The sequence below is a fragment of the Psammomys obesus genome, unplaced genomic scaffold (assembly GCF_907164565.1).
Source record: "Psammomys obesus unplaced genomic scaffold, mPsaObe1.curated_primary_1811, whole genome shotgun sequence".
In the NCBI taxonomy this organism is placed as follows: domain Eukaryota; kingdom Metazoa; phylum Chordata; class Mammalia; order Rodentia; family Muridae; genus Psammomys; species Psammomys obesus.
Genome location: NW_026596051.1, coordinates 36,193,042 through 36,205,255, shown reverse-complemented (window position 1 = coordinate 36,205,255; position 12,214 = coordinate 36,193,042). Strand labels below are relative to the sequence as shown.

Sequence of the window (12,214 nt, the reverse complement as noted above, 5' to 3'; positions counted from 1 at the left end):
CATGGCACATCCAAGTGATAATGGTGAGTGAAAGCAGAGTGTGGGGTCTTATTGTCTGTGAGGTCTGGGGAAGTACCTGCCTGGCCACCAATAGACAACAGAATGATTGACAACGTTTAGAATGGAAGTTGTAACTTGCAATATCTACGGCACTTTTAAATAGCTCTTTGCCAACTGCACCATCTGCTTTAAGTTGTTGTGAAGACATTTGATCTCTAAAAGCTCCCCTTGGGGTGAGAGTCTTATTTCTTCTGCTACTCTATATGACTATGGTTATCAAACATTCTGGAAAAGACAAAACTAGAAAAATAGCAGTTGCCAGGGCCTGGGAGGGGCCAAAACAGCCAATTGCAAAGGGGCATGAGAGAAATATGATTTCCTGTCAAAACTTGTATGACTATACACTAGAAAGGAGTGATTTCTATCTGCAGTAATAGATTGAAGAACCTGACTCTTGAGAAATAAAAAAGGAGACAGAAAACAACCCCCTAAGGTCCTTTTCTTCCTGCTGACTTGTGCCATGACTGTACCCCAATTTCTTTGGCCTTGGGCCCCTAAAATCATATCCCCCATGTTCACGTGAATATATTTGGTTCCCTCCCATGCTTACATTTGGTTGTTTTTCCTGAGGAGGCTGTCAGAAGTCACTGATTTTCAGGGGTTGGTTTCTATCCAGAAGATCATTTTGGTTTGGATGAACTTCTCTTAACTTTTGGCTTGTCTGGTGCCACACCTTTTTCGTTTCTCCATTTCCCCCTAAACCATTTTTCTTAAAAAAAAAAAAAAAAAAAAAAAAAGACCTTCCTCTATTTCTTATCATGCCAACATGAATGCCAATATCACCAGCGTGTCAAGATAAATATTAAACAGGAAGGTAAAATATAAATATCTACTTATTTCAAATGTGTGGTTGGGTGGGGAATGAGGAGCTGAGTTCTTCCTGGTTGGCCTTGAGAAGGAAAGAAATGGTAGACTTCAAGGGGTATGGTTTTTTTTTCTCTCTCTCTCTAGTTGGACAAGCAACAGCCTGAGCCCAGCAGGCACCACCTGCTTGCCCATGCAGTGCCTGAGCCTGTGGTTCTGAGAATATCAGATTTCTAGAAAAAGCAGAACCCTACCTGGAGAGGATCAGGGAGGTGTTTTCCAACTGGAGTGAGGCCTTAGGGTGAGAAGAAAATCTTACCACAGTCACCTGCCAACAATCTGATTTCCTTGGGTTGCACAGAAAGATAAGACACAGCTTAAAGAACCCAGTACTATATTTATCTTGTGCCTTGAGAGAATGTAGCCCATGGAATTCTTGATTTTTACTGTTGAAGTGTTAATATCACACTGACCTTATCCAGGATGTAGAAATCTTTGTTGAAATGAATTTATCTTCATTTCAACACAACTGTCACAACCTACAATATAGAGCAGGCATTTTGTGTTTCTGAAGCCACTTGAAGTTAGTACACTTTGAAGATGCGAGACTCTAGCAGCAGGGTGGGTTAAGGAGCCTGAACTAGCCACCTCCTATAGCCAGCCGGGGCTCCCAGCAGAGGGAGGGGAACACCAACCTACCCCTAAAATCTTCAACCCAAAATTGGTCTTGCCTACAAGAAGTATAGGGGTAATGATGGAGCAGAGATAGAGGGAATGGCCAACCAGTGTCTGGCCAACTTGAGACCCACTCCAATCCCTGTCTTAAAGTTTAAATATATTATCGAATAAGAACAATAAGGCTCACATATCTGCCACATCTTCATAGCGTACCGACTTCAAGTGGCTTCAGAAACACAAAATGCCTGCTCCATATTGTTGGTAGCAGTATTGTTGAAATGAAGGCAAATTTTAACAAAGATTTCTACATCCTGGATAAAGTCGGTGTGATGTTAACACTTAACAGTAAAAATCCCTGTCACTGTTAATGATACTCTGCTGTGCTTGCAGACAGGAACCTAACATAACTTTTCTGAGAGGCTTCATCCAGCAGCTGATGGAAACAGATGTGGGGACCCAGAACAAAACAATAGGCTGAGTTTGTGGAGTTCTGTGGAAGAGTGGGAAGAAGGATTGAGGGATCTAAAGAGGTCAAGGATACCACAAGAAGACCTACAGAGTAAACTAACCTGGGCCAATGGGTGACTCACTGAACCACCAACCAAAAAGCATGCATGGACTGAGTCTAGACCCCCTACACATATGTACCAGGTATGCAACATAGTCAACATGTGGCCCCCTAACAATGGGAGTAGGGGCTGTCTCTGATTCTGTTGCCTGCCTTCGTATCCCTTTGCCCTAGCTGGGCTTGTCTTCCTAGCCTCAGTGGGAGAAGATGTGCTTAGTCCCACTGCAATTTGAGGTGTTAGGGTAGGTTGGTACTCCTTGGGAGCCTCCTCATCTCTGAGAAGGAGATGGGGGGATGGAAGGAGGGGGCATGAGGGTGGGACTGGGAGGAAAGGTTAGGTTCAGACTGTAAAATGATTAAATAAAAAACAAAACAACAACAAAACTTTTCGAACAGGGTTCAGCAACTAGCGAAAGGACAAAATCAGGCCTTCCACATCTGCTTGTGTAAATAAAATTTACTGAAAAGCCTTCAAGCCTACATATTTTCTAAAGCTGCCTTTCACTATAAGGGCAGACCTGTGTAGTCTCAATAGAGGCAATGTGGCCTGCAAAGCCGAGACTCTTGGTCATCTAACCCTTATCTCAGAGGGTATGCCCGAAGAGATCACTTTTTTTTGGAATCCGTTTCCGAAGGTCCACCAGGCCTGTGCTCAGACATCCTTATTTTTGAAGGCAAGAATGAAAAAAATAGCATCTGATATGTGATAGTCTCTCATCAGAATTTATTTTTGTTCTCAAAAGAATCTTAAGTAAAATTTCTATTGCCCTTTTTGTGACATATAGCTTTGTGTGTGTGTAAGTGTCGTAATAGTCAGTCATTAAAGTAAGTATAGAAGTATCCTTAAATTGTGATGGGCATCTTTTTGGCACCCTTTGGACACGTGCGTAGACAAAATGATCTCTTCTTCAGGGTTAAAAATGGGCATATTTAGCCCAGCGTGTCCTTGCAGGTTATTCTTTTGCTGCAGGAAGGGTGTCCACGGGCTAAACCCTGGGTGTAGCTCAGTGGCAGAACACTTTCTATCATGTAGGAGGCCCTCACTTCCATCCCAGCACCACAAAAACCAAACCAAACCAAGACCAAGAAGCCAGTTCGGAAAGGGCATTGTGGAAGTCGGAAGTTAGATGGGGGCATCTCCAGCATCTGTGCAAAGACACTTCATAAGTGATTACTTTGTTTTATAAACTTGACGTCTTTAATTGTTTTAAGAATGAAGGAGCTTGGGGTTCCAGTCCTGTGTGATCCAGGATCAAAAGGAAAACATCTGAGACCTGGTCAATAGAAGAAGCTACAGCGGGTGACTCGGGAATGCTCGGTTGTAGAAGTTGTAGATGGCGACAGCAGAGGTCACAATTGATTAATAACCCAGGTATTCGCAAACACAGAACAACTGGGCAGTTCTCTGAGGCCAAACCTACCTACATGTCCCTTATGGTGTGTGGTGGAAATTAGTTAGTTTGAGGGATGTCTGGTCTGCAGAAGCAGGCTGTCACACACATTTAAAGTAACTAACATACTGTCAGAATCTCCCAATCAGTTTCAAGAGAAGAGGCGACTGAGCTATGGCAGGGCATAACTGTAGTCTTGGCACTGAGGAGACTGCGGGACGAGGATCTGGAGGTCAGTCTGTTAGGCAGCAAGTTCCAGGCCAGCCTGCACATGTTCCAAAGACCCTGTCTAAAACAAATAATAAAATTAAAATGCAATAAAGGCTGTGGGTATAGCTTGGTGATAGAGCGCTTGCCTAGCATACTCAAACCCTACATTTAATCTCCAAACTGTTAAAATAAATATGTGAATAGATAAACAAAAGTAAAAAACTGATATGATCTGGAGATTACTGGTTAAAGTTTTGCTGGGGTGCCCCGCGCACTGTCCCTGAGTCCTGGTCAAACAAGGACATTTGCATTTGCCAATAGGCTTGTTTATTCAGACACGAAAAAGAGAGGTGATTTCCAAAGCTTTATCAGGTTGAGTAAGCAGTTATATAATTTTCCCTCCAAATTCAAATATGGCACAGAGTGCTGTTCCCTGGAGTCCTGACTCTACATGTAAATCTACTTGCTGATCTTGGTTGCTGCAGGCCAGTAAGAGGGAACAGAGGAAGCCCGTCCCTCGAATCACAGTTCTGGAGGGTGTTATGCAATCTTGCAGGTGTGGGTGGGTTGTTAATGGTAATCCAGAGCCCTGTCTCTGTGGGTACACATGAGGATGTACTCTATCAGGCTGTGTTACTTACTGGAGTTACTCTAGAGCCCCCCATCTCCACCCCAGACAGCAGCTGACAGTGAGCCGTGCTCTGTCCACATATGTGGCAAAATGCTGCTAGGACCCAACACAGCAGCAAGATGTAGTCCTGATAAAATATGAATAATAAAAAAAAAAATAACATCCAAGGCTGCCAATGACTTCTGCCTCGGATAGTTAATGACGACTTGTTTAGCCTGGACTTCTCTGATAAATAATTGTGTCATTCATCTGTGATCATATATCCTTTTTCTGTGCACGTGTGAGATGGGAAAAACAAAGGTTCACAATTGCGTGTGCATGCTTCCTTTGCCCGTTCCTAGTCCCCCTGTTGGCCCCCTCTGCTGTGACCCCCAAGATTAGTTACAGAAAGGGCATTGGCCAGGGTTTTAAAACTAGAGCTTGGACAGTATTGATTTCAGCTCAGACAGTGTTAGGTGCCTTCAGGCAAATCACTGACCTCCTTTAACTTTTTTTTTTTCCAGCTGTAGAAAGCAAACTTCAAGGGGCTGGGGAGGAGGCTCTGCCAGTGAAGGACTTGCCTTGCAAGCATGGGGAGCTAGCTGAGCTTGATCTTCAGAACGCCGGATTAAAAAAAAAAAAATTAAAAAAGCAAACTGCTTGTACATCCTGGGACAAAGGATTCCAGGGGCTTAGTGGCCATCCAGCCTTGCCTGTACTTGATAGAGTTCCAGAATAGTGAGAGACCCCTGTCTAAATAAAAAGGTGGACAGTGTCTGTGGGACGATAGCAGAGGTTGTCCTCTGACCTCTACACACGTGTGCACGCGGACACACACACACACACACACACACACACACACACACACACGTGAACACAGGAAAGAGAAATAGAGGGAGAGAGAGAAAGGGATGGGGAGTGGGAGAGGGAGGGGGATTGGGGGCTGTTTGGGGGGATTTGGGGCAGTCACAGACCCATGGACTCACAGTAAAAACAGAGAGGAAAGAATGGCAGTGGAGCTTTCCCACCAAAGCATTTGGTGTAGACAAGCATTTGATAATAAACTTTGCAGGGTCCCATTTTGAGCTCTCTTGAAAAACAGATTGTTTATTTCTATTAGTGTATTGTGCAGGGGTATGTCCAAGCGAGCACAGATGACCACAGAGGCCAGAGGCGTTGACTCTCCTGGAGTTATAGGTGTGTGAGCTCTCTGACATGGGTACTAGGAACTGAACTCATGACCTTTTCAAGAGCAGCAAGTGCTCTTGGCCATAGAACCACCTCTCTAATCATAAACAAACAAACAAACTTACTTATTTTGAAGTGAGCACTTTCTGGTTGCTTGCTATCTTGGCGCTGTGTTTGTTTCCAGTCTTGACTTCCAGACATCTGTGGATACCCAGGAAACGTTCACAGCTCTCAAAAATGATTCTTGTTCTTGGGAAGGGGGATGTCAGGTCAGGTAACCTGTATGACACATGGGGATCAGAAAACAGCCTTAAAGAATCAGTTCTCAAGGGTGTGGGACACATGTTTTTAATCCCAGCACTTGAGAAGCAGAGCAGGCAGGTCCCTGTGAGTTTGAAGCCAGCCTGGTTTACAAAGTGAGTTCCAGGACAACCATGGCTACATGGTGACTTTGTCTCAAAAAAGCAAAGCAAGCCAAAAATACAAGAAACAGAGAGAAAGAGTGAATGAATGAATGAATGAATGAATGAATGAATGAATGAATGAATGAGATATCTTACTTCAGCTTGTTGTGGCAGGGTGTTGCTTTGCTGCATAGTCCTCCAGGCTAGCTGGCCTGTGAGCAGTGACTCCCCTTTCTCTGCCTTTCATTTTACAGGAATGCTGTGGTTACAGATATGAGAGATACCCTGTCAGTTACGAGGATCAACCTCAGGCTTTGGGCTTGCCTGGTAAGTGTTTCTACCTGCTGGGCTATCTCTCCAGGCTCAAGGAAGGTGCTTGTCCTTAGAAAGGTTATAGACAATAAGAAAGGGATACAAAAAAGAAAGGGATATAAACTTAGGGCTATGTCTTTATTATTTTTCTTGGACTCTTCCCACTGTCCCATGTCACGGTGTCCTGCATCTGTAACAGTCGAGTTACACTGTAACAGCGTAGCATTGACTCAGGGCCTCCCCATTGTGTGCTCTGTTCCAGGACTGAGACTAAGGACACCACATGTCTCAACCCAGTCATGTTTCTAAGCCATTTATACTCACTAATTTGCCAAGCATCTCTCAAATCCCATCAGGCCCGTACTTTCCTTGTCTCTGCTTGCCAGTGAGGAGCCTGACATACAGAGAAACTAAGCCACTTGTCCGAGGCCACCTACCCAGAAAGAACAGAGATGGGAGATGGAGGGAGTGTACTGGGCTCATGGCCTTCCTGCGCTGTTCTTGGTCAGGCGCACACTTGGGAAGCAACACCCCAACACGGTTTCAAAAGCATCATTTCATCGAGAATTCGCCATCCAGGAAGTAGGCTGGTCCAAACGTGATTTGAAAATGGCAAACCGGGTTCACATCTGATAATCTTTCAGCACAAAGTGCTTCAGGCCAAGCTAGAGTTCAAAGGTTAGGTGGCCTCCATTTAAGGTGGCTTAGGCTAGATTCCAGGAGGCCAAAATTAATGTCCCTGGCTGACGTACATTGTCAGCCCAAGAGCGGTAATCAGAATGGGCGGCACTCATATATACACAGCCCTTTTGGTCCTCGGCCAGGCCCTTTTCATAAAGGAGGAAACGGAGGTCCAGGGTAGCTGCTGCCTCTGCTAGGGACTGCATGCCTAAAGGGAGCCAGGGCTAGGACCCCTGCTGGGGAATTCCAACCTTACGCTTGGACACTTTCCATTCCCCGCTTAGCACCACATCTGTTCATCACAATTTTGGAGAAGACATCTTTCGAATCAAAATCTTTGTGTACGGGTTTTCTGGGCATCCTTTGTTGCTCTCAAAGTTCCACCCTGAAAAATATCTGCTTGGTTTGTAGCAGTGCAGGTGGGTTCCAGCCCTGGTTTTAGTCTTGACTGATGGTTTTGCAGCTGAACTCCTGGAGATAGAAGCACATTTAGAGATGAGTGTTTTAAGTTAGGGAAAGTGAAAGTAACTACTTTCTATCCTGTGATGAGAAGGAAAAGCCAGGCTGTGAAACCAGTTGGCTTCAGAGCACCAGAAGCGTCATGGGAAGGCCAATCTATTGTGGTTAAAAGTTAAAAATTAGTTACTTTTTCCCATGATATGAATGAATGAGCACATTAATAGTTCATAAAAAGAGGTTGTGAAACTTCATCAGGGGAAAAAAAACACTATGTAACCCATTTAGGGCGATCCTGCCGCCTCCCTTCCTCAGTGGGGGTTGGGCTACATGGCTGGCAGGTTCCTTCCTGTGTTGTAATGATTATTATTTCCTAGGAAGGGTTTATCATATATTGCTAATTATAATGTACTCTCCTCCATTCCCTCAATCTACGTCATGCCCACACCCAGAACTACTGTAAACATCCATTTATCCAGCATGGGGCACTAATTTTCATGAGGAGAAAGCAGTAGCCTTCTCTGCCTGCCAACAGGGTTATAAACTGGATAAACATCATTGGTCAGACCTTGCTGGACGTGTTGTTAGGGCCACCGACTATGTACCTAAACCCCAGCTAATAAGGTTTATGTCAACATCAAGCATGACAAAGAAAGGCACTGAAAAATGAAGTATTGACGATTTTAATAGCTGTAGCACTCCCGTCAGTAGAGTTTCTTTGGAATTCAAAAAGACACTGTGTGCTTCTTTTTCCTACATGATGTTGTTTTTGTGGAAGAGCGGGAGAAAAGATTGGGGGAACTGGAGGTATCAAGGACACCAGAAGAAAGCTTACAGAGTGAAACCTGGGCCCAAGGGGTCTCGAAGAGACTGAACCACTATGCAAAGAACTTGCATGGGCCGGACCTAGATCCCTGCACATATTTAACAGATCTGCAGCATGGTCCACATGTGGGTCCCCTAACAATGGGAGTAAGGCTGTCTCTGACTCCGTTCCCTGCCTTTGGATCCTCTTCTCCTAGCCAGGTTACCTTGTGTGGCCTCAAGGGGAGAGGATCTTACTCCTGCTATGACTTGACAATCAGGGTGAGTTGGTAACCCTTAGGGACTCTCCTTCTCTGAAAAGAAGTAGAGGGGAGATGAGGAAGGGTTCATGAGGGTGGGACTGGGTGAAAATGCAGAAAGGGCTGGTATCAGGCTGTAAAGTGATTAAATAAAGAAAAAAAAACATGATGTGTTTCTTTCTCCTCCATAATAGTCATTGGAAGACAGTAAGGGATACTGATAGCTCAAGAGCAAATGGATGTTCCTATTGATTGCATCCCAGTACACACTCAAATAGTCTGGTTTTGTTATATACACTCATTACTAATAGCTGATGCCCTGTGAAAGCTAAACTTGCACCATGCCTTGCCACGGGGCTTCATTCTTACTGGTATCATAATAATCCCAGAAAGCAGGGACTTGTGTTAGTTACTTTCCTTACTTGTTACTGAGACAGAATATCTGACAGAGCAGCTTAAGAAAAGAGCGATTTGTTGTGGCTCAGAGTTTTAGAAGTTCAGCCCCACTGTGGTGTGGAAGGTGCAGCGGAGTTCACTGCAGCGGGGGTGGGGGGAGGGGAGGACTCCTCATACCTCAGCAAGTCAGGAAGCAGAGAGAGTTAAGGCAAGGAGCCAGCCAAGCTCCGACTCCTAAGGCCAGTCTTCCAGAGACTGACTTCCTCCCCTGAGGTCCCACCTCTTCCACACTTGGGGAAGGTCCCTCCACTTCCTCAAGCTTTGCTACCAGTCGGGGACCAAGTGTTCAAAGGCATAAACGGGTGGGATGTGCTGCATGCAAACCACATTTCTATTACCTCCAATTTATGAGTGAGAAAAATAAGGAGCAAAGGTTTTGTTTTAAAGGAAAGTTATACAGTTGTCACACAGCTACTAAGGAGTAGCACTGGGATTTGAGCCCACAAAATCTGGACCAAACCTCTTTTGTTAGCTGTTGTAATGACACAATAGTACCTTTCTAGTTATCTTATTTAATTTATGACAAGTCAGGTCAGTGTTACAAAAAATTGGCAGCAAAACCTCAAAACAATATTCACTAAATATTTCTAACCAATGACAACAAAATTGAATACAACATCCCTTATATGCTTTGTTCCTCCTACAAGACAATTAAAAGTTATAAAGAGGCAAATAGATAACATTACAGTAAAAATGTGTTCAGCTTGATTTGAACAGTAATATCCAGAGGTCATGGAAGAGCCACCAAGAAAGACATTCAAGTGGCCCACTACTTTGCAAGGTATTATCAAAAGCCTAAACACGCATTGCTTCTATTCAGCAATTTTACTTCTAGGAATTTATACTATATAAAACCATGTATAAACATGCTTACTTAAAAAATTAAAAACCATAGATAAAGGAGAACTTTAGTATATGTATGGGCATGGAAGTCCATTGGGAAGAATGACTATGCCTGTGTGCATTTCATCAACATGAATGTTCATGATAACAACTAGTGAACAACAGGGTTGGGGGAGGAAGGAAAGAAGGAAGAAATGAAGGTAGAAGGGAGAGAGGGAGGGGAAAAGCAATAACATCAGTTGTTCAAAAGTGGTAATTAGTAAACTAAGCTGTAGTACAAGCAAACAACGTGGACACTAGCTACAAATTCAGACTTGTTGGGTTCAAAGTGAATTTTGCTGTCTCTTCTTTGTGTTTTTTCTCTATCTCAAAATTTCCGCATTAAGCATTCATTAGTTTTAGACTAATGGATATTATAATAAAAAAATAAATGTTAATGAGAAAAAAATCCATATTAGTTGAGATTCTAAAGTACAACTGAGATTCTAAAGAAAACCCATCTCAAACTGTCTCGGGTGTGAGAGAGCCAGGCCATAAAATTTAGCTGCTAGGACTTTGCCTTTTCTTAACTGTTGCACTAGCTTGAAACCTCTGTTTTATTTGGGGTATTTAAGCCTCCAGCTCCTCTTCACCAACCCTTTAACCCTAGGTAAGAGAAAATTAGTGGGGACAGGGGCCACAGACTCCTTTACTTCTCAAGCTGTTTAGGGTTGATGGGTTCTTTGGGGCCATACCAAACTTTGCCAACAGCAAACGAAAACAAGCAGTCTCCTCTGTCTGTCTCCGCCAAGCTGCTGTGCCATGAAGAGTCTCTCCAAACCGCTACACTGTCTGTCTCTGGTCTCTCTAACCTGCCACAGTTTCTCTTTCTGGGCTCTCATCTTTATGTCCTTCAGCATCCTAAAGAAGGCCCTCTTCCTGCTACACAAGGCAGGCCGTTACCAGCTGGCAAAAGCCATGCCCCGCAGGAGGCAGTTATCAGCTGTGGACAAATGAAAGCCCAAACTAAAATCCCACACTTGGGATTAAAACAAAAACATATTTACATAGCATAACTGAGTTTTTAAAGAAACCAAAACTTCCATTACACTCAACATGGCTACATTTCTTGTCCTTCTTTCCTCTTTTTGCTGAATTTTCAGAGATGTTCTCCATATTTTCTATCAGCAAACCACGTCAATTGCCTTTTAGTAAGGATTAGAATAAAATATTCTAGTCTTCTTTTCATAGACCATCATGAGAACGTCTACTCTTTTCTGATCTATTCAAATGCCCTCATAAAGAGATTGCCCTAACTGGTTGTGCCTGGGCCATGTGCCCATCATTGGAGCAAAGGGTTGAAGTCAGTCATGATGGTTAGGAGTCAGATGCCCCAAAGGCAAGCTGCATGAGCTTCCTGTTGAGTGCCTTGAGCTGGGTAAAGCCTTTTCCTGAGTGGGGACAGTCCATTCAGATCACCAATGAGAACTGAAGAGGCTCGGCTGTCTTCCCAAGGCAGAGATGGGGAAGGAGAACATTGAACATTAGACCCGGGTCATAATCCCAGAGGAGTGTGGCACGCTTTAAAATCTATCAACTGCTCTTCTGATCAGTGGCAAATGTCTGTTAAAATCACTGCCTTGTTTGTTTGTTTGTTTGTTTGTTTGTTTTGCTCACCCATGTGAATAAGTGGTTCCACCACGTCTCAGTTTTCTTTTCTCTCTAGTGGGGTGCTGTTACAAAGTTGTGGAGACAGCATATCCGGCAACGGTCCTGCCGGAGCTCACAGGCAGCCTCTCTTTTTTAGGGTTCTAATAACCTGTGTTTGTAAGTGTTTTTTGTTGTTGTTGGCTGCCGTTTGTTCTTTAGAGAGAGTCTGACTTTGAGCTGGCACTGGCCTCAAACTCTGTCCTCTTGCTTCTGTTCAGTACTGATGAGGTTAGAGGAGTATGTCACGATGCCGAACTCTCTCTCCTCTCTCTCTTTTTTAAAGTATGGTCATAATTTTATTTATCATTTATAAAGTTGCAGAAGTCCTTCATTCCAGGTGTAGTTTTCCACCGCCAATGCCTTGCAGCTTTGTTCTGTCCCACCTGGGAGCCCCTGCCCTCTACTGTGGTGGGCTAGTCCTCGAAGTCTGGAAGGTCACTGTAGGAGTACTTCCGGCAGCTGCTGCAGGCTATAAGTGATGATCAAATGGTAACACCAGGCACAAACACCAAGATACCCACAATCAGGACAGCAATGGCTTGGCTGATCCCCACGAGGCCAATGTAGCCCTGCAGCAGAAGGCAGCCAGTCACGGTGAGAGGGGTGCCAATCAAAAACTGCAAGGTGGGGCAAATGACGGTCTTGTCAGGAATCTTAACAGGGCTTTTGTTCAAGAGGTGAGATCTCATGACACCAGAACCTCTTCTAGAGTTAGGTCTAGTTCCAGCAGCTCAGATCCCTCCTCAAGGTTACAGTGTCCCAGGTTAGTGCTGGAGAGCTTCCAATGTTTACTTTGCTGC

General features: G+C 44.2%; 1 long non-coding RNA gene across 1 annotated transcript; it reads right to left on the bottom strand.

Annotated features, from left to right (window-relative positions):
• Positions 1-3,563: 3,563 nt before the first annotated feature.
• On the bottom strand, positions 3,564-6,791 carry LOC129688811 (uncharacterized). Its single transcript, XR_008722006.1, has 3 exons — positions 6,663-6,791; positions 5,635-5,788; positions 3,564-3,790 (listed from the first exon to the last, which is right to left on the bottom strand). It is a non-coding gene; the product is annotated as an uncharacterized LOC129688811 (long non-coding RNA).
• Between the last annotated feature and the right edge of the window lie 5,423 nt (positions 6,792-12,214).